This window comes from Melanerpes formicivorus, unplaced genomic scaffold (genome assembly GCF_026170545.1).
Source record: "Melanerpes formicivorus ecotype bairdi unplaced genomic scaffold, bMelFor1.0.p_v2 SCAF_7, whole genome shotgun sequence".
NCBI classification, from domain to species: Eukaryota; Metazoa; Chordata; class Aves; order Piciformes; family Picidae; genus Melanerpes; species Melanerpes formicivorus.
The window spans coordinates 24,229,254-24,243,973 of record NW_027142359.1 but is presented as its reverse complement, the minus strand read 5'-3'; the positions used below and the strand labels follow the sequence as shown (position 1 = coordinate 24,243,973).

Sequence of the window (14,720 nt, the reverse complement as noted above, 5' to 3'; positions counted from 1 at the left end):
GAAAATTAAACCTACAGAGAAGAGAAAAGAAATAACATCCAGTACTAACTCTAGAGACTTCATTTGATTTTGAATTTCACATTTCAAGCCACCTGCAGGAAGCTAAGAGAGAAGCTGTTAGCTTTCACCATGAGCTGGAAACACAGCACTGACAGGGGAGAAAAGGAAAAATTGGACAGGGAAAGAGCTGGAAAGGTGAAAATCCCCTCTGACATCCCAATCATCTTCAGCTGTGCATCACAGGATACCAGACCACCTCAAAGATGGAAGCAGCAGCAGCCTCTGCTATCAGGAGCATTTATCTGATGCTTTCTCAAACCTGGCAAGGAAGCAGACGGATGATACTGCAAATTTAGTTCAGCCATCCAAATTGACTAACCACATCTACAGATATGACTAAAAAGCCTACTTTGTCTACAGTAACTACGTGCAGAGTTCTGGGGGGGGGGCGGGGGGGTGTCTGCCATACAACTGAGGGGAAAAAAACACAACCCTACAACAGCCTTGTTGTCCATGTTTCCAGGTTAGTACTTAAGTAGTTGTCTCCACCTTTGACACATTACAGATGCATGAATGAATGTGTCACAGGAACCAGGCATTTCTTCAGTTAAATAGGTCTTAGTTCCAAATAAGCCAAATAATTTTTTTCCATACCACTCAACATCCTTCCAGCACCTGAATAAAGAAAACATATGAGTAGAAGATCACCTAGAATAAGTTTCTAATGATAGACAGACATACAACATGGTTTTTCCTTCTTAGACTGAAAACTTTGAGAACAGTTTCGACCAGCCCTCGAAGGAAGGGAATAGATGAAAGATACCAGGACCACGAGAAAGCATCGTGGAGCCTGAGCATAAACTAACATTACAGCAAGAGGGGAAAAAAGGTTTAAAAAGGCAACACAATCTTTTAACAAGTTCAAAGCTAAACACAATACACAATGAAAACTTGTAATGGACATTACTAAGCACATTAAACAGTAAAAAACCCAAGAACGTTGGAATATAGGCGAACAATGGTAAGATTACCCAATTATGCTTTTGCAACAAGAGAAACAAAGCATGCTGCAAGGCAGTCTGAAGCAAAATCAGGACCCCCTGGGAAGCAACACCAGTTTCCTGAATATTAAGCATTAGAGGAAAATGCACATGGAGACAGAAAGGCCTATTCAGGAAAGAATTCATCCTAAAGCAGTGTTGCACCTCGATGTGAAAATGATGCAAAACTGGCATCCAACCGCTTCAGCTACAAAATTTAACACAATTTGCCCTAGGATTTTGGTTTTGTTTTCTTAAAGCAGTATTATTTAAGGTCAGGGGCTACCAAAAAAAACCAATGTAGGTTAAGAAAGATAAAAAAAGAGAAAAAGAGAGCACAGTGCTCTGATCTGCAAAACATATCAAGAGCAAATACTAGAACTCCCACACCTTGTTTGCAAATAAACTTGTATTATAAATGTTAAGCAAACATAATTAACAATGCAACTGGCAAGGAGCTCTAGGTAGGCAGATGTCTGAACTGGTTATTTCTGAAAAGGCAACCATTAAAAAGAAACTGGTAAAACCACCAGCTTGACCTTCCTGCCTCCACACCCTAAGTCTTTGCTCTAACTCCCCCACCTTACAGTCCAGCATCTTGTTATTTCAGACCAACCCTTTGAGCTCTGAACAGGGTAACTGACCCTACTTTAAGCAAGCAAGATAACCCACCCACACAATTCTTCCCAGCCTCCTTCCCCTGCTCCTGCAGAGAAAAATTCAAAACCAGAATGACTGTTTTTCTTATTATTTTCTCCTTCCCCCCCCACCAAAGGTTCTAAGCCAGATCTGATCTCTTGCTTCAGTGCACCACGCACTGCTGCTGCGCTGTGCCAAAACACAGGAGCGGGAATAACCGGACTTGGGCAGAGTGAAGGAGAAAAAGCTTTCCTGAAGCTGTTGCTGCTGTTGCTTTGTACTGTGAAATTGGGGCTCCAGTTTCCAGAGCTTACAGGGAAAATGGGCCCTGTGACGCAAGTGTATTGGGCTGGACAATGCAGCCTTAAGTACTTCAGTTTTCTTCAGCCCACACACTGGCCATGGGAATCACTTCAGCAGCTGTCCAGTTCCCTAACAAATAAATAAGCTTGCTTCATATGGGATCACTCTACTATGAAGGCAGGCTGAGAGAGTTGGGGTTGTTCAGCCTGGAGAAGAGAAGGCTCCAAGGAAACCTTATTGTGGCCTTTCAGTACTTGAAAGAAGCCTATAAAAAAAAAGATAGTCTGTTCCCATTTAGCAAGGCCTGTTGTGACAGGACAAGGGGTGATGGGTTTAAACTAAAGGAGGGAGATTTAGACTAGAGAGAAGGAAGAAATTCTTTACAATGAGGGTGGTGAAACACTGGTCCAGGTTGTCCAGAGAAATGGTAGATGTCCCAAACCCTGGAAACATCCCAGGTCAGGCTGGACAGGACTCTGAGCAACCTAATTTAGTTGCAAATGTCCCCTGCTCACTGCAGGGGGATTGGAATAGATGACCTTGAAATTTTCCTTCCAACCCAAACCACTCTATAATTCTATGACTGGCCAGGAGAAGATAAAGAAGGATGTTTTGTGTGTGTTCAACACCTCCTTTTTACTTCTGAAAGACACATTAGAATACAGCCATGACCATACAAGAAAAAAATAAAGTCTTTATCTGTCTGATCTTGAAAGGAACACCCTCCTCTTAGAGCAAAGCCCTATTTCCAACTGTACAGACTGAATCAAGTGGCAATACTCAACCCTTATGGATACAAACCACCAGTCTGGAAGGTCAGTGAGTTCCTCTGGAGCTGGACTTGTATACAAGTGAAGCAAGTCCGACATAAGGTGCATGATGCCCTCAAAGGAAAGCAGTTGAGACTTCTAATTTGCAATAAGCAAGAAAGTCTCAGCAGTTTTTCACCAACTGGTACTATTCCAGTAAATACTTCCTTTCATCTTGAAAAGCAAGCAAGCAGCTGAAAGGCCAGAAGTCAAAGATATCGAAGATAAGAGAAACTAAGTATTAAGATGATGAATGGACAAGTCTTACTGCTGTCTGCAGCTGTGTAATCAGAAGGAACAGAGAAGATGGAGCCAGACTCTTCTTGGAGGTGCACAGTAGAAGGACAAGAGGTAATAGACAGTTGCAACACAAGAAGACCCAACTAGAGAAACGTTTTCACTACAACAACAGTCAAGCACCGAGTGTGAGCCCAGAGAAGTGGTGGCATCTCCATTATTGGAGATAATCAAAACTCTGTTAGATGAGGTTCTCATCTACCTGATCTAGTTCAACCTTCTCTGAGCATGGCCTTAGAGCAAAGACCTCCAAGAGGGCTCCTCATCTATATTGTTCCATGAAGTTGCAAGAGGCATCACAAAATCATAGAATCAGTAAGGTTGGAAGAGACCTCAAAGATCATCAAATCCAACCTGTCACCCAAGACCTCATGACTACTAAACCATGGCACCAAGTGCCACGTCCAATCCCCTCCTGAACACCTCCAGGGATGGTGACTCCACCACCTCAATGGGCAGCCCATTCCAATGGCTAACAACTCTCTCTCTTTCATCACAGGAAGTGCGATGTGCAAAACCTCAAAATTAAACTTAAGACAAACAGACCAAAAAAGAAAAAACAACAAAAAACCCCACCCAAACCAACAAACATTCCTGAAGGTTGGACAGATTACTCGTTGACTTTTCAGTTGTATGTCACAGAAACTTAATAGATGCATTGAGGAAGAGGACAGGCTCTTTTCAGTGGCACCCAGTAATAGGTCAAGAAATAATGGGTATAAGCTAGAACACAGGAAGTTCTACCTCAGTATGAGAAGAAACTTATTTACTGTGATAAAGGATGATAAAACACTGGAACAGGCTGTCCAGAGAGGTTCTGGAGTCTCTTTATAGACTTTCAAAGCCAACCTTGACACATTGCTGTGTGACCTGCCCTAGGTGATCCTGCTTTGGCAGTGGGGTTGGACCCAGTGATTTCTGGAGGTCCCTTCCAATCCTTAACACACTGTGATTCTGTGAGTATAGTCTTGGTAGTTTTCTTCTGCTGAAAAGAAAACTGTCTTTATGGCAAGGTTTAAAGAAAGAAATAAAAAGGGCTATGCTGTATGAATTCTCTCAATGTAATGAAACAACAACAAAAAAGGGGGGGGGGGGGAGGGAGGGAAGGTATCATTTGAGAGGTGTCACAAACACTTAAAGCAGAAGGGAAAACTGTATTTCTGTTTCCCCAGTCTCCCCTTCAGAGTAACTTCCCTACACACTGTAGGACCTGCAGGAAGAAAAGCAACAAGCCACCTTTAGAATAGAATAGAATAAACCAGGTTGGAAGAGACCTTCAAGATCATGGCGTCCAACCTATCAACCAATCCAACCCAACCAAACAACTAACCCATGGCACCAAGCACCCCAGCAAGTCTCCTCCTGAACACCTCCAATGACAGTGGAATATCTTCAACCTAAAACCTCATGGTTTTAATTATCCTACTTGTGTACTATGATTATACTAATTGTGTAACAGCAATGTTACACACTGTAATGGAGACTCTTGGACACAACACTCATATCAGCACTAAATGCAGACAAAAATGTCATTCTGCTTATCAAAAAGTGATCAGCACTGTAATCATGAATAGTGTAGCACTGCTGTTTTCAAAGTTAAACTTCATTTGCTTCAAAGTGTCTTTATCCAAACATGGAAATACCAGAGAGGAAGAAAAATTGGTTCGTTTAGGATCAAAACTTGCAGCTCAGAAATCTAAGCTGAAGATTTAAAGTCCTAACCCCTAATCAGTCTAATGATCAAGAATGTTTAGCTACATTGTAAAGCAAAAAAAAGCCAGCACTGCACTTAAACCAAATAAAACTCCCTTGTATGGAAATGTAGTTATTCTGAGGGCAAGATGCTTCATCTGTGGGAAGTGCTGGCCAGAGCTGAAGGCAGAGTACATCAGCATGTTCTGGACAAGGCTGAATTTCCACCACCCATGAACTTCCAGGACACTGAAATAACACACAGGTATCAAGGTAATTGAGTGGAACTCATCAGGCTGTGCACAAAGTCACAATCCAATTGCTTCAATTGACAGAAATAAACCTCCCATGTATTTTAATTACCTAGATGAATGTTATGGAATACATTATTACCCTTAAGCCTACGGTTAAAGTACTCAGTCTTAAAACAGTACCTGCGGCAATCCTGGCTAAGTCCAGCTCTCAATGCCTAAAATTACAGCCCTCTCTCTGCCCAGGGCTGCACCACACAGTAGAAAGTGTATTCCTGGGTGCACTTCTGCAGAAAAGAGCTCTGATCCAACTCAGCACATCTCACCAATCTCCCTCCAAAACCTCTTTTCCCAAGTTATTTTTCTGTTACGAAATCGGTTTGATTGGGAGCAATCTGTTTTGTTAATTGCAATTTCAATTCAAGTCCCACCAAGAGGAACAAGTCTGTCTCTCCCTTAGCCTGGTGCTACCCCTACAGCAAGGAGTGTCCCAGCCTCAGCTTTCATGTAAAACTTAGAGCAGCAGATGTATCCGCTTTTTAGAAGTGGGCAAAGCCACCTCCTCAGAGGGATTGCAAAGCTGCGCTTCGAAGCAGGGTGTCAGTAAGGCTTCAGTTGGTATGACTGGCACAGGCTTAGTTCATTGCATAGTCACTGCCAACTCGACATCAGGGGCCACTCAGCTACTGTCAAGGGTGAAAAAATCCGATTTTTACAAGTTACAGTCATTGTTGGAAGCCAGCAAAGGGAGCAAATCTGATCTCTGATCTCATTTTCACTTCTGCAGAAAGCAAGTTTGAGTAGCAACACGCTCAACGACAAACCTGTAGCACACAAGAGGCAGGTGAAACAGCTGTAAAACTGTAATCAATTCTACACTTAGGGGTCCCAAATCTGAATAGTTTTCTGCAAGTTGCTTAACCACTGCCAATCCCAGAATAATCCTTACAGTGGGCATTTTTAAAATGCATTTATCGCCCCCACCATGATGAACTCATCTGCTGGAGGGAGCTCCACACTGCACACACTCATTGCATGGCACCAGCAAGACATGTGGCACCAATCCTGAGAGCTGGAGGCCCCAGAGGGAGAAGAAAATGCACTCAACTCATCTGGTGCCTTAGACAGCACAAGAAAAGAGCAAACAGCCAATTATTAAATCAGTTAACACGGAAGACAGGTACTTTCATCTCATGGCCACCTTGTGACTGTGAGGACATAGTCTCAAGCTGTGCCAGGGGAGGTTTAGGCTGGATTTCAGGAAGAAGTTCTTCATAGAAAGAGTGATTGGCCATTGGAATGGGCTGCCCAGGGAGGTGGTGGAGTCACCATCACTGGAGGTGTTTAGGAAGAGTCTGGATGGGGTGCTTGGTGCCATGGTTTAGTTGATTAGATAGTGCAGGATGATAGGTTGGACTCGATCTCGAAGGTCTCTTCCAACCTGGTTAATTCTATTCTATGCTATTCACTTTGTACCCCACAGTGAACACTCCAAATCTCTACTAGCAAAACTGAGGCTCTTCTGGAGTTAATTTTTGCATCTTCAATCAAATGTCTGTCTGTTGATTGGTGGTGGGGTTTTTTTTTGGGAGGGGGAGGAGTTGGTGGGGAATGTATCCCATTTGCATGAAGGTGAGGTAGAAGGGGACAAAGAAGCAGGGGTGAGGACCTCATTCACAGTGAGGAAGAGATCTACAAAGATCACTGAAGAAGAGAACATATACAACCAAGCAATATTAATGCTTGTCTTGTGAATTTGTAAAACAAGAACTATTTACCCCTTGTGGTTAACAAGGGACAACAAGGTCACAGAAACTGAATATAACCCCACACACCCCCCAACATTTAAATGTGTGAGAAGAGCAGCAGGAAAGGTCTGGACTGCAAGCAGAGGAAACTCTGCCAAGAATTCATGTGCCATATGAAGGCTGTAACATCAAGAGTCCCTAAAACCAAAAAGGAAGATAGGAAGGAGAAGGCTTAGCCAAACCACTCCATTTTAAAGCTGTCATCTTATTATCACAATGTCATGAGCTGGAACAATGTGTGTGTGTCTGAGGCCTACTGGAAACTATGGCTTTAATTAAATATATTACAGAGGATGCTTCTGATGCTCTCAGAGTACTTTTTATAGTCCTACTGCTGTGGCAACACAGGAAGCAATACTCACATCAAAGGCTGCACCCTATACACAAACACTCAATGCTGGATTTGTCTATGTGTTTGAACAGTGGGATGACCTAAGTTAGGAGTCAAAATAAAGGAAAGAATTAGAATTCATCCAGAGCAAAAGAGGAGGAAGTGCCAAGCAGTAAAAAACCTCCCACAAGGAGCAAAGTAAGGGCTAGGTCCTCCTAAGAACGTCAAGGTCACCATCACCTCCTTCCCTGCCATTGGTTTGTCCTTTAACACATTCATTCAAACCTGTGATAGTCCTCCTAAGCATTGCTGCTCTTTTAATCTCCAAATTAAAAGGGCTGGCATGCAAGAAATCTACCTAATACCAAGAAGGGAGCTGGAGGCATGAGCATGCATGCACGGAGAGACCTTTCCTCCAGAATCCAGCGTCACTCTGGAATGAATCATAGGGTCCTTTTCTGGCCAACCTGCCTGCTGCATCACATGCAGTACTGATGAAGGACAGAGTACAAGACTGGTGCTGTTTTGAAAGTTTAAATTATATTCAACCCACTTACCTAAACCATGACCTAGGTGATAAAACTTTGAGGTAAAATATCTGCTCTGGCATCAAAAAGATACAACCCCCAAAAAAGAGCATCAAGTAACTAGGTACAGAAGTTATCCCACATTTAGTTCTATACTGAGAGCAGAAATACCTTATTTTATACATTTTTATGGCAAAGTGTGAAGTAAACTACCAAAGTAGAAAGGAGCCCTGGATATCCACAAACTTATATTACAGGCACATAAAACAACTCAGCTAAGTAGCTAACAGAGCACCAATATGGCAGAGGTGGGAATTAAGAATATACCAAGCTGGGTTGGTGTTTTTCTATAACAAACAAAAAATGACCTAAAGGAAGGGAAAATGAACACATAACATGACTGTGCTATACAATTGCATCCATAAGATTAAAATACCAAAGCTTTGATTTCTTCCATCCTCTTTGAGGCCAAGCATCCAGCTCACAGGGAGAGATGTGTTTATTTTGATCAGAAGTGCCATGTAGAGTCAATACTCCAATTGAGATTCTCAATTCTCAAGCAATGACTTTCTGTTGAGTTCCTGTTTCAACAGATTTTGTTGAGTACTGCATAGAGTTCTGCTGTCCCCAGCATAAGAGGGACATTGAACTGCTGGTCCAGAGGAGGGCCACAAAGATGATCAGAGGGCTGGAGCACCTTCCCTGTGGGGACAGGCTGAGAGAGTTGGGGCTGTACAACCTGGAGAAAAGAAGGCTCTGGGGAGATCTTATAGCAAACTTCCAGCAGCTGAAGGGGGCCTACAAGAAAGCTGGGAAGGGACTTTTTTCAAGGGTTTGCAGTGACAGGATGAAAGGGAATGGCTTGAAGCAGGCAGATATAGATCAGATATTAGGAAGAAATTCTCCACAGTGAGGGTGGCAAGACTCTGGAACAGGTTGCCCAGGGAGGTCATGGATGCACCTTCCCTGGAGGGGTTCAAAGCCAGGTTGGACAAGGCCTTCAGGAACCTGGTCCAGTGGAAGATGTCCCTGCCTATAGCAGTGGATTGGAACCAGATTATCTTTAAGGTCGCTTCCAACATAAACCATCTATGAATCTATGCATTCAGGGGGGAAAATCCAAGTGGAACAGTAGTCAGAATACAATTGGATACTGAATAAGCGCTTTAAAGCTAAGCAAACATTGAGGTCTTTTAAATTCCCTAAATAACAGGCTACTGAGAACTTAAAGGCAACAACAACAAATGCATCAACAGGAGGAAGCATAAATCATTAGCAGTAGCAAAGAGCTACCTAATAGCAGAGGGAAAAAAAATAAACAACATATATATGGACATTTCAAAATCTCCCCTGGGCCTGGATAATTGGTGTGATCAATTCTGGTTTGTTCACAAAAGCCAGGGCAGCTAGCCAGAGGGGCATAAGGAAAGAGCCACCAATGGGCAATGCAACTTTAATGAGCTTTTAAACAGTTCAGCCAACATCCCAATCGACATGCAGGTGCGGTGCAGTGCAGCCCCAGAGAGCATCCTCACCCAGCTCACAGGCAGCTGTGAAGGAGTGGACAGGAGACATGAGCATGCATTCATCTCTTTGTGCCAGCGCTCCTGAATTATAACTACCTCATCCATACAAGTCAGCAGCAAGAAGAATACCGACTGAAGCCAACCACTGCTACCCTGGCTGCAGCCAGCACTTTAACAAGTGGTGATTAGAGAAGCCAGAAGCACCCAGGCTCACATCGTTAAGATAAAAGAGCCGTAACAGCTGTTAGGGACAAACCTGGGCATGTTTTGAATATTTAAAGGCAAGGATGCCATCCCACTCATTAAGAGTGAGCTTTTGCATTATCAGACAAACATAACCAGAGCAGACAAGGGCTATCAGCAGCCTCTTCCACTTTAACATCTCACTAAGACAGCATGCAGAATGGCTGGCTAGCAAGACCAGCTTTGGGGATAGAAAGGAGCTGGAAAGCCAGCTGGGCCAACTGTGCTGCTTCAAGCGATGGACAACCACTCCCCAGATGTTTTAATAAAATATTTCACCATTCTTCAGAAGCAAAGAACTTCCTACAGCACTTATAAACCACTCCTCAAACACTGAGATTTGAGGAAATGGGTGTGTGTGACTTCGGAGCAGTATTTACCAAGATCAGGAAACAACAAAGCACTCGGACATTCTTTTCAGTACAGATGACACAAAGATATATAGTCCTCTTAAAAAATAGCTGTGGTAAAGCATGGTTAAGGGTTCATTACAGTGTCCTTGCTCTTTTCTCCACTCACAATCTAGGTCAGCCCAAAACTATGGGAGTAAGGTGCTACATATGCGCTGTTCACAATCGCTTCTCGCAGCTGATCATCATCCTTGTCCCAGTATCACATCTCCAGTCCAGCCCAGTCCAGCCCTGCTAATTCACAACTGGATTTTGAAGTACATCTTCAGAGGAGAAACACAAATGGCTGCTTGCTAGCACAGAAACAGCCTGTTGGCCTGTGTTAATTGCCAGTACAAAGATTACTTGACACAGGCAACCAGCACCGGAACAAGAGGACACAGTCTCAAGCTGCACCAGGGGAGGTTTAGGCTGGATGTTAGGAAGAAGTTCTTCACAGAAAGAGTGATTGGCCATTGGGATGTGCTGCCCAGGGAGGTGGTGGAGTCACCATCACTGGAGGTGTTTAGGAAGAGACTGGATGGGGTGCTTAGTGTCATGATTTAGTTGATTGGATAGTGTTGGATGATAGGTTGGACTTGATCTCAAAGGTCTTTTCCAACCTGGTTAATTCTAAGTTTTACCAATGAAATTTCAGATCAGGCTTGAAGAAGGAAAAAAAAACATCTCACAATGACTGCCAAATTTCAGGTGTCCATGAAGTGGGGAAGCTTGCTATGTCAAGTCACTTTTATCAGGGAGTTTCTGCAGTATTTAGCGTCTTTTCAAAGATGTCATTTCTTGTTCTGGATTGTAGGAGGCACACTAAATACAGACCACAAGCCATCCCAGAGCAGACCTGCATCTGCAGACAAATCCTTCAAGCTATTTGATTGCTTTGCCAAAAGACAGGGTAAAATTAAATGCACCATTCACAGAAGCAGGGACTAACACCTGCCCCACCCCCCTCCACTTAAAATTACAGCAAGCAGAGAGGGTGTAATAGTCCCATCCTCCTCATTACCCACTTCCAGTAAATCTGAACGAGAACTGGCTACATCATTTTTGCTTTGAACAGACAGATGCAATTAAGCCCTGATTTGAGGTGTGAAAGGAAGGCTGCCTATAAAGTAAAATGTGCAAAAAGGGACGTCCTCAGAGGTTGCCAGAGCGCTGCAATAACAAGCAAATTTCACAGTTCATACATGCTCTCATACAGCAATAAGTGCACCACTCTAGGAATGAAAACACTGGACTAAACGCTTGGCAAAAGATTGCTACAAGTTATTTTACCATAATTAACGATTTCTTGCAAATATTATGCTTTGACTTCAGAATGCCAGGAAAATGCTGGCTCCAAAGGCAGGCTCAAAGGCTAATTAAATCCTGGTCTTCCACTGCGACACGGCAATTGTGTTCAACGGTGTGTCTAAATCCAGGGTGGGCATGTTTAAAGATGATAATGTCCTAAGAACAGCTTCAATAAAACCTTTTTGCTTATAAGAGTTAAGCCCATTTTGCCAGCTGTATGACCAGAACTGCCATACCAAGTGTTAGCCCAGTGGCTCATCTGCCACACCATCCAAAAGTGGTTATCCAGGGAAGAACACAAAGACAACTGTGTGTCACAGAATCCCAGCATGGTGAGGATTGGAAGGGACCTCTGGAAATCATCTAGTCTAAATTCCCTGCTAAAGCAGGGTCACCCACAGCAGGTTGCCCAGAATCATGTCCAGCAAAGGAGACTCCACAACATCTCTGGGCAGCCTGCTCCAGGGCTCTGGCACCCTCACAGGAAAGAAGCTTTTCCTTATGTTTAGGTAGAATCTCCTGTATTCCAGTTTGTGGCCACTGTCCCTTGTCCTATCACTGGGCACCACTAAAAAGAGTCTGGCCCCACTCTCTTGACACCCTCCCTGTAGGTATTGATAAGCAGTAATAAAATCCCCATGCAAATGAAGCAACCTCTCTTGAAGGAGCTAGTTGTGGTTATGGGGCTTCCTGACTTTGTTTTATGGAGCTAAAATATTTTTGTCTCCTAAGGAATTTGCTGAACCCCCTTTTTGAGCTCATGAACTCCTAGCATCCTCTACACCTATGACAAAAAGTCAGTTACTCCTTTTGCTTTGCACCTGGCATCTGCTACTTCCATTTGATGTCCTCTTCCCTCTTCGTTTTTTTTTTGTTGAAAGAGCAAACCTTTCATCTCTATAATCACTTAGACCTCCATCAGCTCTCTTATTCAAGGCTGAATAGTGCTAATGAACACAATCAGACAGAAGCCATTCTACAACTTTATTCATCCTTTACCACCTTACTTTGCACCTTATCCCACACTTTGCTGTAAGCCCTTTCAAGAAGGATATGCAGGTGAGGAACAGCAGCAACAGCAGAAATGAACACAAGGGGTATGATTAAAAAAAACACCAACAAAAACCCCAAAACATAAAACCCATGCCACCATCTTTTCCTAGAGCCTTGCTACGGGCAGCACAATGCCCAAGATGAAACACACAGCAATTCAATACAAAAAACTGTCACAGCCACAAAGTAACCCGGCCAAGTGCTGGGTTCTGTACACGAACCACAGCAACCCCATGCAGTGCTACAGGCTGGGGACAGAGTGGCTGGAGAGCAGCCAGGCAGAGAGGGACCTGGGGGTGCTGGTTGATAGTAGGCTGAACATGAGCCTGCAGTGTGCCCAGGTGGCCAAGAGGGCCAATGGCATCCTGGCCTGCATCAGGAACAGTGTGGCCAGCAGGAGCAGGGAGGTCATTCTGCCCCTGTACACTGCACTGGTTAGGCCACACCTCGAGTCCTGTGTCCAGTTCTGGGCCCCTCAGATTAGGAAAGACGTTGACTTGCTGGAATGTGTCCAGAGAAGGGCAACAAAGTTGGTGAGGGGTCTGGAGCACAAGCCCTATGAGGAGAGACTGAAGGAGCTGGGGCTGCTTAGCCTGGAGAGGAGGCGGCTCAGAGGAGACCTTATTGCTCTCTACAACTACCTGAAGGGAGGTTGTAGCCAGGCAGAGGCTGGTCACTTCTCCCAGGCAACCAGCACCAGAACAAGGGGACACAGTCTCAAGCCGCACCAGGGGAGGATCAGACTGGATGTTAGGAATAAATTCTTCACAGAGAGAGTGATTGCCCATTGGAATGGGCTGCCCAGGGAGGTGGTAGAGTCACCATCACTGGAGGTATTTAGCAGGAGACTGGATGGGGTGCTTGGTTGCATTAGGTGGTGTTGGATGATGGGTTGGACGTGATGATCTTGAAGGTCTCTTCCAACCTGGTTTATTTTATTCTGTTCTAAAGCAGGAGAGACTTATTTGGTATCCATGTTCCTCGTGCACTGCCAGTTTCTAAGTGTGTCATTCAATCATTTGAGTGTGCTGTCCTTGATAAAAATATCAGCCAAAACTGTGAAAACAATATGCAAGGAAGTGGATCTAATTTCTTGATCTTCCATTCCACACTTGGGTAGCTATTACAGCAGCATCTTGTTCTTTCATGGAGATGTGAGAGACAACTTTGCAAGATTCATAATCAAGAAAATAAAGTCAACAGAAAGCAAGCAGGCAGAAAGCTGAACCCACTTGGAATCCTCATGTTTAGACAATCAAAAGAAAATAAACCACACCAATTTTGTTTATTATTCACAGGCTCCCCAAACACCCACCTTGAACATTCAGCACATCAATACAAAGCACTCAGGCACTATGAAGCTGTAGCATCCTCCCCAGTCTACCATTAAATTCCAAGTGGAGTTCTTGTCTTTTCTCAAACAGCCTTGCCTGGACTATCAAACAACCCCATTCCAAGTTATTAAGAAAATATGTACTCACACAACCAACACAGCACAGCATTAAATGCCTCCACCAAACACCCATTTTCACTTCTAGGCCTGGATCTTTACAGTAAGAGTGGTGAGACGCTGGAACAGGCTGCAGTGATGGGATAAGAGGGAATGGCTTTAAGCATGAAGAGGGCAAACTTCGACTGGGTATCAGGAAGAATTTCTCTACAGTGAGGGTGGTAAGATGCTGGAACAGTTGCTCAGGGAAGTCATGGATGCTCCCTCCCTCCCTGGAGATGTTCAAGGCCAGGCTGAATGAGGTCTTGAGCAACTTGGTCTAGTGGAAGGTGTCCCTGCCCATGGCAGGGGAATTGGAACTAGAAGATCTTTGAGGTTCCTTCAACCCCAAACCATTCCATGAATCTTTTGGGAGAGTGCTGCTGGTGTATACAGAGAGCAAGAGAGACAAATGACAGAGCAGACAGAGGCAGGCACAGGTGGGAGGCAGTGCAGAACTCTGCAAGCTCAGGGTAAAAGCAGTTCTACCACGATGATCTCAGAGAGTTAAAAATGCAGCAGCAACTGCTGAATTTAATCTGTGGTTAGTGTAAATAAAGTCTGTTCCTTTTCAGGTGTACACGGTCAGGTAACTCCCAGCCCTTAATAAGCTTTTCCTTTTCCTGCTCCTCTCTTACGTCTGTAACTGCTGGTCTAATTCCTCAGTTTCTAGGGAGATGAGAGCAGATCTGTTACAAAAGACACTGAAAAAAAAAAGGGAAAAAATCCTGCAATTTCAACCTACACAAACGTCATCTTCACAGTCTACCTGTGCCTGAAATCCAGCTGCCATTACAAGATATCCTATTTTCTCTTCCTGAAGCATTGCTAACAAGAAAAATTCACTAACATTTTCACATTTTGTTTGCAAAAATAAACACAAGAAAGCAAGCCAAGGCATTTAAACTTGATTAGAATAAACTTTATTAGAATAAACCAAACCAGGTTGGAAGAGACCTTCAAGATCATCGTGTCCAACCCATCAACCAATCCAACCCACCCAAACAGCTAA

The 14,720-nt window shown here is 43.8% G+C and overlaps 1 protein-coding gene across 1 annotated transcript in view; it reads right to left on the bottom strand.

The window, feature by feature from the left end:
• Window positions 1–14,720, bottom strand: part of XPR1 (xenotropic and polytropic retrovirus receptor 1) — a 138,014-nt gene that overhangs the window by 73,721 nt on the left and 49,573 nt on the right. The gene's annotated exons all lie outside the window — the stretch shown is intronic.